This window comes from Typopeltis vanoorti, chromosome 9, assembly GCF_054136105.1.
Source record: "Typopeltis vanoorti isolate ZY-2024b chromosome 9, IOZ_Tvanoo_1.0, whole genome shotgun sequence".
Lineage (NCBI taxonomy): Eukaryota > Metazoa > Arthropoda > Arachnida > Uropygi > Thelyphonidae > Typopeltis > Typopeltis vanoorti.
The window spans coordinates 57299057-57314578 of NC_143557.1; the positions used below are offsets into that span (position 1 = coordinate 57299057).

The 15522-nt window shown below is 34.7% G+C and overlaps 1 protein-coding gene across 1 annotated transcript in view; it reads right to left on the bottom strand.

Annotated features, from left to right (window-relative positions):
• Positions 1-14840, bottom strand: part of LOC150103066 (uncharacterized) — a 223228-nt gene extending 208388 nt beyond the window's left edge. The window contains exon 1 of the mRNA XM_090397785.1: positions 14802-14840. The gene's annotated coding sequence lies outside the window, so the exon portion shown is untranslated. The remainder of the gene's footprint in view (positions 1-14801) is intronic.
• Positions 14841-15522: the final 682 nt, after the last annotated feature.

A 15522-nucleotide genomic window follows, 5' to 3' on the forward strand; every position in this document is an offset into this window, starting at 1 on the left:
GATGTATATATACACATTGCTCAAAACAATTAGGGGATATATTTTAGTTTCTGTCAGATAATTATAAATTTCTGCAAATAATTATAACTATTGGGTACTTTATACATGAATAAATATTTTTTACTTATGGATAGGGTGCAATTGATGAGATATTGTTTAAATAATCTATATTTATTACAAATTTAACAAATTATACATTTTAGCATGAAATAATTTTAACAAGAATAGCCAAAAACGCTTTTGTTAATTTTTAATTGGGCATATGGACTCCATTAACAGCCAAAACAGCAGTACATCTTGACTGCATGGACTGGATAGGATGATCAAACAGTTCATGTGGGATATTTCCCCACTCTTCTGTGAGAGCAATTTCGAGCTCTTGAAGCGATCGTGGTAGCACCAGTCAAGCAGAAATGCACCTACCTAAAGCATCTCAGGCATGTTCGACTGAATTGGCATGTTCTTCTGGGAAGTAATGACAAATACTGATCATCTCTTGGAGTTGTTGTTGTTGATGGGTGACCTTGTTTTTGACAAACATTTCCAATTTCCAGAAAGCGATTCCAAAGTTACGAAATTACGCTTTGAGATACATGATACACGACACACTTGAGCGACAATTTGCTGCGTTTGTCCAATGGCTCTCCAAGCCATAGATTCCGGGATATCATGTTAGTCCCATTATTAACAAAATAATGGGTGGTAGGTGACACAAGTTTACAATTGAAGTGACAATTATGCACTGTGGAAGTGAGAGCAACAAGCCACGCTTTTATACCCCCCACATGCTAATACGGCTAAGACACGTTTCGAAAAGTCTTGACATGATTTTGTACGCAGTTCCATGTTCTACACTGTTGTATATTAAAAACATTTTAAAATAGATGTGTCACATCTATTTTAAAATACCTGATCTGATTCATTCTCTCTATTCACTTCTCTACCTTCCAGCAGCAGTCTCTTCAAGTGACTCACACCATAACCACTCAAATGCAGTCCATTGCTCCCATACAGCTCACTTCATCCCTCAAACTCATTCCACACATTAACAAACTGTACTCCCATCTCCTCACACATTCTGAAAAGCTGACAATCTGTCAGTGGATGTCAAAATATTTTCATTTTTCCCCTGGATACTTGTATTAATGCTATTTAAGTAATTAAAAAATATTAGCCAAATATGCCATTTTAGCACACTAAATATCATTTCGAAGGCATTTAAAAAAAGCATCTACACCTTCATTTTGAAGAAAGGCAATAATTCATTCTTAAGTTCTGAAATTCAGAATAGCACTTTACCCCTGGATAACCATCTTATTTCAGTGTGCAAAAGCAAAGATTTATACTTGGTTTCCATAGATGTGCAAAGTTTTTTTAAAAAGACGTGCTTTTAAAGATCTTGACTTGATGTAATTTACCATATTTACAACTTGGTCTAGTACAGGTTTTAATATTGCCAGGAATGTTTTTGAAACTAGAGATTCTCTGTGCAAAAAACAGTGTGTAGATATCAGTAGCGCACTCAGGATTTAATCTTGGGGGAGGGGGGGGAGCCAGTTGAGTAGACGATTTGAGAAACACTATGCATCAGATATGACTTAGACTAAGTATCTGCAATGATCGCCAATTCATTAGTAGTATAGAAATAGAAGACACGACACGACATACATAAAAATAAAATTTTAATTAGGAAAAGATTTTTGGAAAATTTTCTAGTGTTTTTTCCCCTTTTTCTTTTGGGGGCCCCCCCTCTGGGCACACACTGGTAGATATAATATTTGGGTTTATTTTCTTTGCAAGGGTAATAAATCCTTTAATAGAGCCTACCATTGACCTATAACAATATTCTGTTGGTTTAGAAGTCAACACGCATAGCAGGCTTCAGTTGCTAATTACACTCAGAACTATGTTATGTGACATCTTTCACCGGCGGAACACAAGAGTTTCAGGGAAACACCGATTAAGAACCACTGCTTCAAACCAATCAGTTACACTGACAACAGTCATGAAACATGCCCAAAAATTCTATATTTGTGATAAAACTTTATAGACAGAGGAGACTTATGTAATTTTTTTTTTTTATCATAGAAATAGAAGGTTTGGAATTTTGCAGAAAAATAGGAGTGAAAAGAGGGAACACAATGTGGAAGGTAATGTTGGAAATGGTTTTGAAGAAGATGAGAAGAGATACACTTCAGCAGATCATATAACAAAATATTAATTACATTTTTAATGTAATAAGTTAGGATTTAATTAACTTAATTAAGTCTATGTAGTTCAGACCTTATACTTACAAATGAAAATAAGAAAAAATATATGAAATGCAAAGAACACATAACATAAAGGAATACAAAGAAAAATATAAAATATGCATAAAACACATATTGATCTTTTCATTTGTATTAAAATATAAATAAATATTTATCATAGTCAACCTCACCTCACATATATGTGTGTGTTGCTATTTCAGAGTGTCAAGTCATAGTTTGTAAGATGAAAATACATAAAAATTATCCCACATAACATGCACAGATTGAATTATGTACAAAGTTCAATAATTTTTCTGTAGTACCTTGTGATTTCTAGAAAGACATAAACATCTCTGATATCGTTAATAACTGGACGATAGTCTCTACAAAATGTCTTTTTTTTTATATGGGTGTTAAAAAGTTCTAACTTAAAATACTTTAGTTTTTCAAATATCCTATTAGGCTAAAATCTGAACATTCCATTTCTCATCAATTTATCAAAGCCTAAACTCAAAACTATTGTCTTTTTATTAAAAGCATTCCAATTCTTTGGAAATTGATATATGTATCAGAATCAAAAATTCCCCTGAAACCTATGTATAGTACTTTTTATTTCTAAACAACCATCTCTTGATGTTTATGACATGTAGACAGAAATGAACAATATATAAACAAGATGTGATGCAGGCAATATCCCAAATATTCTGAGAAGCTCCCAAAGAAACATTCTGGAAAATAACAGCTAGATAGGAATGCAAAGATTGATACAAAAAGCTTTTATAGATACGTTAAAAAAAAAGGGCTAAAGATAACAGAAATGAACTTATCATAAACAGTTCACTGGGAACAATTCTGAATAATCCAAGTGTTGTTGTAGAATTTAATAAGTATTTTGCAAGTGCATAAGTGAATAGTGGTTAGTCATAAGTAAAATTACAGCTTGAAGAACAAGTTTTATCAAATCATATAATATAGGAGAAAATGTTTGATTCATTAAAATCACTTGGTAATTGTTAAGATTGGAGGTAAGGATGATATTATTCCCTTTGTAATAAACAGATGTATGTCAGCATTAATAATCCTCTTTTAATCATGTTCAAAAAAGTCACTGAGAAGAAACAGATACTTCTGAATGGAAGTTTGCAAGGGTTATTTCATGAGGATGGGTCATTACATAAAGTGAACAAATATAGACCAGCAATTCTTCTTACTGTTAATAACAAAGTAATGGGAAAATTAATTAGGAATCATATCTAGAATATTATCGACAGGAATTAGGTGATGAGCATGACAAAGCATGTTTTTTTTTTTTAATGAACGGGTTTTAAGAGAAAGTGGCCGAGGTAATGGATATGCTGTGATTTATTTGGATTTCAGCAAAGCCTCAAATAGTATTCCACATCAGTAGTTTCTGATGTGGAATACTATTGGCAACTGTTAGATGTAAAGTTGGGCAGAGAAGTTCTTTATAGGTTCTTAATGTACCAAATAAGTACTGATGATTACTGTTAAGTTGAGTGGGAAAGTGGATGACTGATAGATGACAAGAAGTAGTGTATAAAGGAGAGTCTTAAAAGAGTCAGAACGTTAAGATTAGGATACCACAGGAATCAGTTAAAGCACTTGTTGTTTAACACATTCAGAAATGATTTAGGTTTTCAAATATTAAGAGTAGAATTTTTCTATTTGATAATGTAAAATTGGGCAGAGAAGTTCTTTATAGGACGATCTTAAAAGATTAGAAGAATAAAAACTGAATAGGCATGCTTCAGAAAAAAGTTAATACAAAGATTTCAGTACTTTAATTGATAGGGATTTAAGTTCAGGAATCATATTCAATTTTAAAATTTGCACTTGCCAAGAGAGTCACCACTTCTAGTTTCCCGGGAAAGAAAATTAAAAATATGACAAACATAATTGAAAACCAAAAAAGAAAAGTAAAAGAGATTGTAGTTCTGGTAGGTAATGTAAGTAGTGACAAATACAGTATGAGAGAAGACAAATATAGTATGAAAGGTCTGTCGGAAGAAGCGAGAAAGAAATGTGAGTAAAAGTTGTAAGATTGCCACCCAAATATGACAGTACTGTTACACCTGATATCTTAGGAATATAGTATTCTCAGCCATCATGGTGTAACATGAAGAATAAATACCATAAATTAAAACCCCTGCATAAAAAAATGAATTATTTAATGGAAAATTTCTTGCATCCAGTAATATGTATAAAACATAAGGGTTGTTGTCAAAGTAGCTGATAAAGGAAGGAATGTATAAATATTGTAATATGACTTAAAATAAGGAATTCTAACTAAATAAGTAACTAACAAAGGAAAGTATAGATTAATATTGTAATACGATTAAAAATGAGAGAGTTAAGTAAATAAGTAGAAATGGGCAATTCATAAAATACGTTATGTGAGAGATTAAGTTACTAAGTAGAATTCATAGATAAGGTTTGAAAGGGGATTAAGTCAGGCTAGCACAAGAAAATCAAAGCTATCGCTTAGGGCCGATCCCCGGATTGAAACATTGAGAATGGGCTTGCCGATCAAATGACGTTTGGCAAGAAAACGCCACCCTAATTGGTCGATGATTAAAAAACAAGTAGAAGGAGGAGAAAGGAAGTAAGAAAAGGTGCCGTTAGGAGAGCAGCTATAAAAGGGTTGGTAATCGCCTGGAGAGGACTCTTTTTGGATAGTCGCTTTTGGCCTTGGAGTTTGGTTTTGGTTCCGGTGGAGTTCACGGGGTTTTCCTGAGTGGCGACAGGGGTGATATCTCCTCGTCACAACACAGAAACGAAAGTGAGCGGGATTTCGATTCCCGTTTTCCCGAGTAGGAAGCAAAGGAAAAATTGCCACAGAGTCCTAGAAAAGGAGGGATCTTCTTCGTTTCGATGCTAGTGATAACTACGCAAAGCAGAAAGCTGTAAAGAGATCGATGTCCTCGTTGCTGATAGTAGAGCAAATATACGTGTGTTAAAGTATTCTAGAGTTACGAGAAGTTATACCAGAGGTCCGTTTGGAAAAGAATAAAGGCCCATACGAAGAGCTCAAGAAAGGTACTGTAAATCATAACCTATGTTAGCTAGAAATTTGTCTGTGAGAAGTATCGTGATTCCAATACAGAACTGTTGAAGTCATACTAGGACTTTAGTATATGACAGAATGTGTTATGTGTAGATTGACTAGTGTTAAGGATTTGTGAATGATTAAGAGTCCTAAGGTATTTTTGCATGTCTATTATATTGCACAAGATATTTAAATGACATAATTGTGTGTTAGTGCAAATAACGGTATAATGGAATAGTGTGAATTAAGTAATTACGTATCCTAAGAATTGGATGCCTAATGTAATGTATAAAATAATTGAAATGTCACAAGTATGTGCTAGCAGTGAATGATTTGTTAATCTACTTCAGTATGAATAATCAGATAGTGTGAATTGATCTAATTTGTTCACATCAGGTGAATTTATGAATTAACGTGTATGGCAGCATAATCACAAATAGCCATATTGCTTGTAATGATTTAATGTTAGTCTATAAGTATTTTAGTTTAGTATTTGAATTGTACCATGTTTAGAAACTTAATAAACCTTTTGTTCAATGATAAAAGAGTTGTCTGATGTTGCTAATCCAATGCACCGCTTAAAATCATCGTACCTAATCACGCGGGAAATTTAATGTTGAGGAAAGAGATTAAGAGTCACGACTGCAATAATATTTAAATACTAAGAGATATATTCGAGATTGACTTTCTCCCTATTTATGACAACATAAATGGTGCAGTTGATAACCACTTGAATATATTGTACTTAGTCACGTGGAAAATTTAAGTTGAGAATCGAGTTAAGTGTCACGACTGCAATAGTTACACTTTCAGATATATTTGAGTTCTTTCTCCTTGTTTATGTATGTAATATCCTAAACTAAATATCCCAAAAGGCGCAGTATAAATACAAATATTAGGGGTACTACGGGGAGCAATAACTTGGATATGGGTATAAGTTTTGGTAAAGTCTCGGGCATAAAAGTTAGAAGAATAGAGATAAAAAGGAATTTGTAAGATTAGAGTAGAAATCGTAAATTGGGACATAACAGTACTAAGTTAAGAAGGAGGGTTATGATAGCAAATGGCATCAGAAGCCTGGAGAAATTACTTCTTGGAATGAGACCTAATGCAGAGAGTCAGGAAAACCAGATCATCAAGGGAGGATTGGGGAAAATGTGTGTGAAAGTTCAGCTATGGCATGCGAACGTGATAACAATATGAATGTCTTCGAACATGGTTATGTATTTGGCGAAGGAGTGGAAAAATATGGTTTGGGTTCAGTCCTTTTAAGTATGTCTGGGGAGGGAAAAGAGAAAATTCTAAAAGAAGACCAAACAGATTGCATATCTAATTATAAGAATAAGCAAGGTGGTAATTAATTATGTCTATACACAAATGCCAGGAGAATTAGAAACAAAGGGGTTGAGTTCATTGCTTATTGAATACGATGTGGCCTACGATTGTTGGCATTAGCGAAACCTGGCTATCAGAATCAGATATGGTAAGTGGGATCGAGTATAATAGATATACTATATTTAACAATGACAGAGGAGATAGGAGAGGAGTGCTACTAATGATATCAGATGACGTAAGTCGAGTTAGGGTAGAAATACAAGAAAACAATGATTTCACAGGGCCTCTGTCAGGGTCATGTCAGTGAGTGCTTTTCTATGGAATATGAGCTTCTCTGCTCAGTGGTAGGGTGAGCCTGTCACTGAGTGGAACCAATGCTGAGTTGGACGAAAGGGGTTGAGTTCGTTGCTTATTGAATACGATGTGGCCTACGATTGTTGGCATTAGCGAAACCTGGCTATCAGAATCAGATATGGTAAGTGGGATCGAGTATAATAGATATACTATATTTAACAATGACAGAGGAGATAGGAGAGGAGTGCTACTAATGATATCAGATGACGTAAGTCGAGTTAGGGTAGAAACACAAGAAAACAATGATTTCACAGGGCCTCTGTCAGGGTCATGTCAGTGAGTGCTTTTCTATGGAATATGAGCTTCTCTGCTCAGTGGTAGGGTGAGCCTGTCACTGAGTGGAACCAATGCTGAGTTGGACAAACTCTCAGTCACTCATACGGAGTGGTTTGGTGAATTGCCTAATTTTTAGAGATGGCTTTACTTATATAGTGAAGTGGTTGCTGCTCTGAGATATGAGAGGTTCTGCTTAGGTTTTTGCATGTCTCTGAGTCGGGCCACCGCTGAGTTTATGAGTTTCTTGGCTCTGCTCGGTGGTGGGGATGAGCCGGTCATTGGGCAGAGCCAACGCTGAAGGTTCCTTTTCATGCAAGGGTGGGCCTGTCACTAAGTGGAACCACCACTGAGTAAAATGATCCTTCAATTGCTCACACTTGTTAAGTTTAGTGATCTGAGGGACTGCCTGAGTTTTTAGTGAAGTGGTCGCTGCCCTGAGATATGAGAGGCTCTGCTTAGGGACAGGTTTTTGCCTCTCTCTGAGTGGGACCACTGCTGAGTTTACCACTGGCTCTGCTCAGTGGTGCCTGCCACTGGACAGAGCCAATGCTGACAGTTCCTCTCTATGGCAGGGTGGGCCTATCACTTAATAGAACCATCAATGAGTACAATGATCATTCGGATCGCTCACACATGCTGAGTTTAGAGTGATCTGGGAGATCACCTGAGTTTTTGGAAACCTGCTTTCACTTATATAGTGAAACCAGTCCAGGTGGTAACCCTTCCCATAATGCAGAGCACAGGTGATGTGAAGTCACTTGTGCTTAGCTTTTTTAGAGTTGCCCCAGTCCTGAAAATAGTTCAGGTACATACCTGTTTACTTAGACTTAGATAAAGGATTAAACCAAGAATATAATTTCTTGGTATCTTTAATTTATAGTATATAACCAAGTGGGAAAACTTACAACTATCTCTAATCTATCTGTATTTTAATAATAAGGTGTGACACCTTTTGGCTTGTATATGAAAATATGACTTGCGCATTACTTCAATCTCAGTATCACCTCTGGGTCTGGCTCCCACTGATGAGACCTCAATAAAGGTCGAAACTGGTCTGGGTAGTGACCCTTCCCATAATTATACAAGTATAACCAAGTGAAAAAAACTTACAACTATCTCTAATCCAGTGTATTTTAATAATAAGGTGTGACACCTTTTGGATACTCGTATAGATGTCTGCAAGGAGATATGCTTTGCATTATGGGATACTAAGACAAGTGATATGAAGTCATTAGCTTCTTTATACAAGTTGCCCAGTCCTGAAAATAGTTCAGGTGCAAACTTATTTGCTTACACTTGGATAGAGGATTAAACCAAGAATATAATTCCTTGGTATCTTTAATTTCTGGGTTTAATCCTTTATCCAAGTGTAAGCAAACAAAGTTCACGTGTGATGTAACTTCACAACTGGGCGACTCATATATAGAGGCTAATGACTTCACATCACTTGCCTTAGTATCCCATAATGCAAAGCACATATCCTTACAGACATGCATTATTATTATTACACCCTCCATGGTGTCAGCAGACTCATCATGGAAGGTTCATTCAACTGACCACAACATATTCATCATATAGAATCTTAAAATCCTTAACACTCCTTGAATTAACAGCACATTCTGGTAATGCATTCCATTCACTAACAATTCTCCATGTAAAAGATCTGCTCCTCACACCCCTCCTCACCACACTTTTACACAACTTCAAGGAATGATCTCTGGTTCTTCTCCTCTCACCATCCACTTGTTTTATAATCCCCTCTGGATTAATCTGATAAAATCCTGTGCAGCCTTTGCAACACTACAGCAGTGAACACTAGGGGAAGGGTCACTGCCCAGACAGGATTTGGCCTTTATTTAGGTCTAACCAGTGGGAGTCAGACCCAGTAAAAGGTGTCACACCTTATTACTAAAACACTGTAGATTAGAGATAGATGTTGAAAATTTTCCCACTTGGTTATACTATGAATGAAAGATGCCGAGAAATTATATTCTTGGTTTAATTCTTTATCCAAGTGTTAGCAACAAAGTTTGTGCATAAAGTAACTTTATGACTGGGCAACTCTTATAAGGTCGAAACTGGTCTGGTTAGTGACCTTTCCCATAATACATAGCATTATACATGTCCATAAGGATGCGTGCTTTGCATTACAGGATACTAAAGGCAAGTGATGTGAAGTCAATAGCCTCTATATACGAGTTGCTCAGCGCAAACTTTATTTGCTTACACTTGGATAAAGGATATAATATAATTTAACCAAGAATATAATTTCTTGGCATCTTCAAGTTATAGTATAACCAAATGAAAAAACTTTCAAACCCTGGATAAAGATGTATGCCATTTTCCCAACTGGATGTTTATCCACTGCATATATAATACAAGATTGTATATTTTGGTGACTCAGATGTTTTTTTTTTTTTTGTTGTTGATGTTATATTGATTTTTGTACTTAATTGGAGCTTGTCAAGGGACCTGATAAACATTGGAAATGGTCATTCTCAAAATGAAGGGCAAATTCCTCATGCAGTCACACATGAACATCTGCTAATTGGCAAGCAATGACTGCATGCTGAATGCCAGTAGTACCCCAGACAACAAGATACCAGCACCACCACAGGTCTTGGGACATGGGGAAGGAGACTCTGCAACACCACCATTCCTTGGAGCAAGCCCACTAGCTGAATGATACTAGTCAGCCAAGTCAAAGAAGCCTGCCTTGCATAGCAGGGACCAAAGCAGTGCAAGACTACCAAGATCCAAGACCCACCTTTCTGGATAACCATGGGTTGCACTGCACTGCACAGCAAACAAGGCAACTAGGTCTGGAAAATAGGACAGTAAAAACAATTCAGAAAAAGTAAAGCAAAGAGTTATAATAAATAATTATGGAAGTCACTTACATAAATGAATTATTTATTTCTATAGAATTTTGAGGAAGAATTTTAATTTTAAATAAATTAAAGCAAAGAATATGAAAAGAATAAACAAAGAAGGTGCAAAATGAAAATGGCCCAGTATTGTCACTGGGATGTGAGGTCCCCTCCATTATGAACATGTGCCCCACTTCAAGGGATTAAAGAGAGGATTTGCTTCAGTAACCAGCTGATGGTAGCATGGAATGAATATACTAAAATACTTCTGAATTTTGCACAAGGCATAAACAGTTCCTCCTGAGAGGTTGTTGTGTCATGATAGAAGTGAATGACTGACAAGTATTAGAAAGTGATGTATAGAGGTAATGAATCTAAAAGAAGGTGAGCGATCAGTGATATACCACACAATTTTGTACTTGACAATTTTTGTTTCTTCATTTTTTCAGGCTTCTCCACTTGTCAGCTTATGCCTCTTCTCAGATTTCCTCTTGCTTACACATGGCACTAGTGTGCTATACGTCTTGTGGCCTTTCATATATAGACCAAATATTTAAAAAAAAAAAAAAAAAAAGACTGCTATGTCAACTTCACACTGGCCAGACTGATCAATCATGGAGCCAATACATTTAAAAGTATCCAATGATTTTTACAGTTCCCACCTTTAAAGCAATTTTTGTTTAAATTGTATATTATTAATGATACTGGAGATGGTGTAGCACAAAGGATGGAAACATATGGTCTATGGGAGTGGCTCTATAAGTCTCACTAACAATACTGACACTTATAAATAACAAGTGAGTAACTATTAACTGAATTTATTTTCTACTGGTCTAAAAAAGGATGTGGTCAGACCAAATTAATAATGACTGGGAATTGATTATTATACACCATATTCTTCTATAAGACCAAATGAGTATGTTACCTGAGATGTTGTGCAGTGAAACAAAATATTTTGATCTTAGCTGTTCAAGTGTTTGAGCTTGGCGATAAAACTTGTTCTGCCACTATCATCACTGTTGCACCATTTTTCTAGTCTATACTCATTTTTTCCCCTTGTGAGAGGAATCATTTATTAAATTAAAATTGCTAAAACTTTAATTCTATAATGGCAACATAAAGAAAAAGGAAAACTGATTCGGATAAAAGAATATTTAACACTTTAACTGCCGCGTACTAATTATTTTTCCGTCTTCACAGGCCACTGCACTGAATCGTCATATTATGTTATTCTAGTGATTATTTCACTTAACCACACTGTGAAAAAAACAAAATATCAACAGAAAGTGGCAGAAATGTTGCAGCAATGAAAGCAGCATCGACTTCTCGGTGGAAATGTGAGTATGAAAAACATTACTGTGTGACATGCTTTTGTGAAGCCCATGATTGCACCATTCAGCAATTAGCTATTTTTTGTTTCATTTATTGACTAAAAATAATAAAAATAACGTTTCATTTATTGTCTTCAAGCTAAAATCAAAATAGCTTTCGTTTCTTGCCTTTTTGAAATAAATACTTCAATTTATCTCCTTTATTTTATTGAAACACTTGCAAAAAAATAGTAATAATATATACATATATTTTCTTATTTTTATACATGAAAAATTTCAAGTATTTTGATGGGCAAAGCTTGGTTTCTAGTGCACCAGGCCATGCTTAAATACAGCCAATGCATTAAAAATAGCTGCTATGAGACACAGCTGTTTCACTAAGGAATAATGACAAGTTAGCCTGTGAAACAGATACATATCACATGGTGCTAGTGGAGAGTGTATGCGTGAGGCACACTTGTTGCATATGGCGAAGTGTTAAGGAACATTAGCTTTTTTTTTTAAACAGAGGATAAAAGGAAACCCTATATGTCACATGCAAAAAAAATCAGTAGCTGTTAAAAAAGAGTATCAAACTTTTATATTTGTTTCTTTATACTCTCTACCAATAAATGTAGGTTGATATGTGGTAGAATTTCCATTAATTTAAACAAGTTTTTAAATTTCATCTTCCAAGTTAAGGTTAAAAGCATTCTTTTCTCAAAGTCATTAGTAAATTAATGTCAGTTTATAACACTTGCTGTACTTCTTATATGTTCTGTATAATTTTGTAATAAACAGACGATTTAAAAAACCAGATAACTGTACTGCTGAAGAGAACAATAACAAGTAAAAAAAGGAAGTTATTCCACTTTACAAGGCTTGGATACAACCATATCTGGCCTAATTTATACAAATATTCCTTGTCAACCAAATGCATACATCATCATCACTGAGTGATTTCTAATGTATAAACATACGACTTCAGTGTGGGCTATTTACAAACCCCAAAGTTGCTATATGGCAAATCTCTTGTGTAAAGGGCAGTAAAGTAATGTGGGTATGAAGCGCCTGTGGCAAGTGTCTAACTTGCCCCCCCCCCCAATCCAAAAATGACAAAAAGTTTGAAAAATGTAAATATAACAAGTTAAATTTTACTAAATGCAATATGTTAAATACTTACTATTAACCCCATCAAAATGAGTTGCAGCGTGTTGCAGAATTTGTGTCTAAAGCGGCATATTACCGAAATTTAAAAATACAATATAAAATAGCGGACTTTTATATCTAATTATTTATTTTTAATGTTTTGCGCCACAAACTTTGTTGCGCCCATGGCAGGCACCTCTTTCGCCATGCCCTTGTTACGGCACTGGTAAAGGGGGGGGGGTATCCAGTTATTTGCTTATAAGTTGGGGGTGAATGACTATAGAGTGATTTGAACAGATGGATTATGTGGGCATATGACAATGTACATCAGTTCAATCTTGCAAAGTTTTAAGGTTATGCATTTTAGATGAAGGACACTGGAAACAGAAGAGCTACTGAGATGTGACTAATGGATTCCAATGTAAGCATGCACACTAACTGTTCCTTTGAATGTAATTCCTAGTATTGTTTGTAATAACTGTACTGATGATGTCTTACAGACAAATTGGCCCTTCAAAACACATGCAATTTACAGACATAGAATACCAATTGTGGTGGTGGAGGGGCGGTAGATGGCGTTGATTTGTAGTAGAGGTTCTGTGTAGTGGTTGAGACAGTTGTATCAGTTGAGACAGTTGTAGGTGTCCTCCCGTGATGAGTCTTCAGACTCCTTGGAGGTGTCAGGAATAATATTAATAATGTCTTAAGATACTTAAGATGAAATATCTACATATTATTAAAATTTAATTACTGTAGTATATGTGTGAATTTATAGTTATGAACGCTCCACAGGCTTCATTATATAATATAATACTGAGAATTTGCTGCAAGTGGTCAAAGAATTCCACTGCAAGTGGAATTCTGCCTCTAAACAAATTGGAAAAAAGATAATTTGTAAAGGGGAAACTGCTAATGTGGCTCTCACTGCATGAGATAGCTATACTGCTGAAGAGAACAATAACAAGTAAAAAAAAAAAAGGACATTATTATTCCACTTTACAAGGCTTGGATACAACCATATCTGGACTAATGTGTACAGATATGGGAGATAGTGGAAAAGATCCGGTGGCAAGTAAACAAAATTAACTAATATTTAATTATTAATTTCACATTTCACCTTGATCACAGCATGGTCAAAGGTATACATAAGTGATTTTAAATGTTGGACTGATGGTATCATAATAATGGTCACCCACAAATTTTCATAGTTTGGGAAAGCTCTAATAAGAGGAAAGGTGTAGAGCTATAACATATTTCAGAACAATTTCCATAGTTTTGGAATCTTCCAAATTCCACGGAATGCACTGCATATGAAGATTGTTCATGCACTAACATGACTGGGTCTGAAGTAAGTTATTGCTGTCACTATGATTATTATAGTTGGCCAGTAATACCATGGAGAACTAAAAATATTAAAATAGTTTTGGTTAAAATTATTTCAAGATAAAAAAAATTAATCTCATTATACAAGTTTTTCAATTAATACACTGGTATCCTGCAACACAAAAAAATTATAAACAGAGAAACTGAAAATAATGAACTTAGTAAAGCTTATGAATTATCCTTAACTGATACTACACTCTGATGATTAGGAAAATCCCTGGAAAATGTTAGCAATTTGCACATATTGTAAAGAAGACAAGATATAACCAGAATGATTCATGATGTCAAAGAATTTTAACAAAATGCAGAATTATTCGTATTAAAAAATAGGCCCTTAAGTCTTAAAAATGATTCTTCAAAAACACTTTTAGGACTTTCTGTTCATCAAACTACTGAAACCACCCAGGCTAATTACGCATTATATTAAATCAGGTATTAAATAATTATATATAACTGTATTAATTATTACTAAATTAGACATGACAGCTTTGAGAAAGGTTTTTCTAAAGGTGAAATGTCATGAAGAAGCTTTATTTAATAAGCTTCTTATTAAATAAGAAGCTATTGCCTCAGTATCTTATGATGGTGAGATAGAAAGAAAAAAAAAAAACTTCTTTTGAATAATCTCCTATTCGAATTTAGCATAAAGCATTAAACGTTATCTCCGCTTTCCTTTCTTACGTGTCATTATACAATTTGAAATTCCACTCGATAAAAACAGATTAAATTAGTTTTTTCATTAAAACAGAAGAAGAAAGTAAGAAAAGGAATCCTATATGTCACAATTCAATAAGTCATTGGAACCTACAATCGCTTTCGTCCGAATTCTAACTGTAGACAGTTCAATGTTTTCACAATTCTAACTTAAAATATTACAATATAAAAAATAGACACGCACCTTAACACCTAATTACGATAACATTTTAACTTTGCAGAGTTGAATGTATAATATTAACGTAATAAAATTATTTTGAAAGAACATTTGCTTTATACTTAATGCTAGCAGTCAATACATTTAATGCCACTATTTATTTACTACGAAACTCGTTTTTCGTTTACTTTTTTGTTATTGTTATTGGTGGCTTTGCGTACTTTTCTAAGCAAGTATATCTATTATCAAACATCCAGTGCCTCATTCTTCAACAACCTGCGAAAAAAAAATAACAAATTAATTTAATTAAAATTTATAATTAAAAATTTTAATAGTGAAAAACAAATATGAAACAAATTTATTATTACTCAAAATATAGTAATTGCAGATAAACTTTATATATATCCGTTCCATCAGGTACGACGTAAGTCGATACATTAAATGAACAGAGTTACAGGGGTTAGGGACTTAACGGTAATAAGTACATATATTATTATTATTTGACACCTCCAGAGAGTCCACAGACTCATCGAGGGTGGGCACCTGCTCTACAACTCTATCTTCACCAACTGACCGCAACTACACCAACCACCACTGGTGTTTCCACAATCACAAACATCCATGCCCACAGCGGATTTCGAACCCACAGCCTGTATAT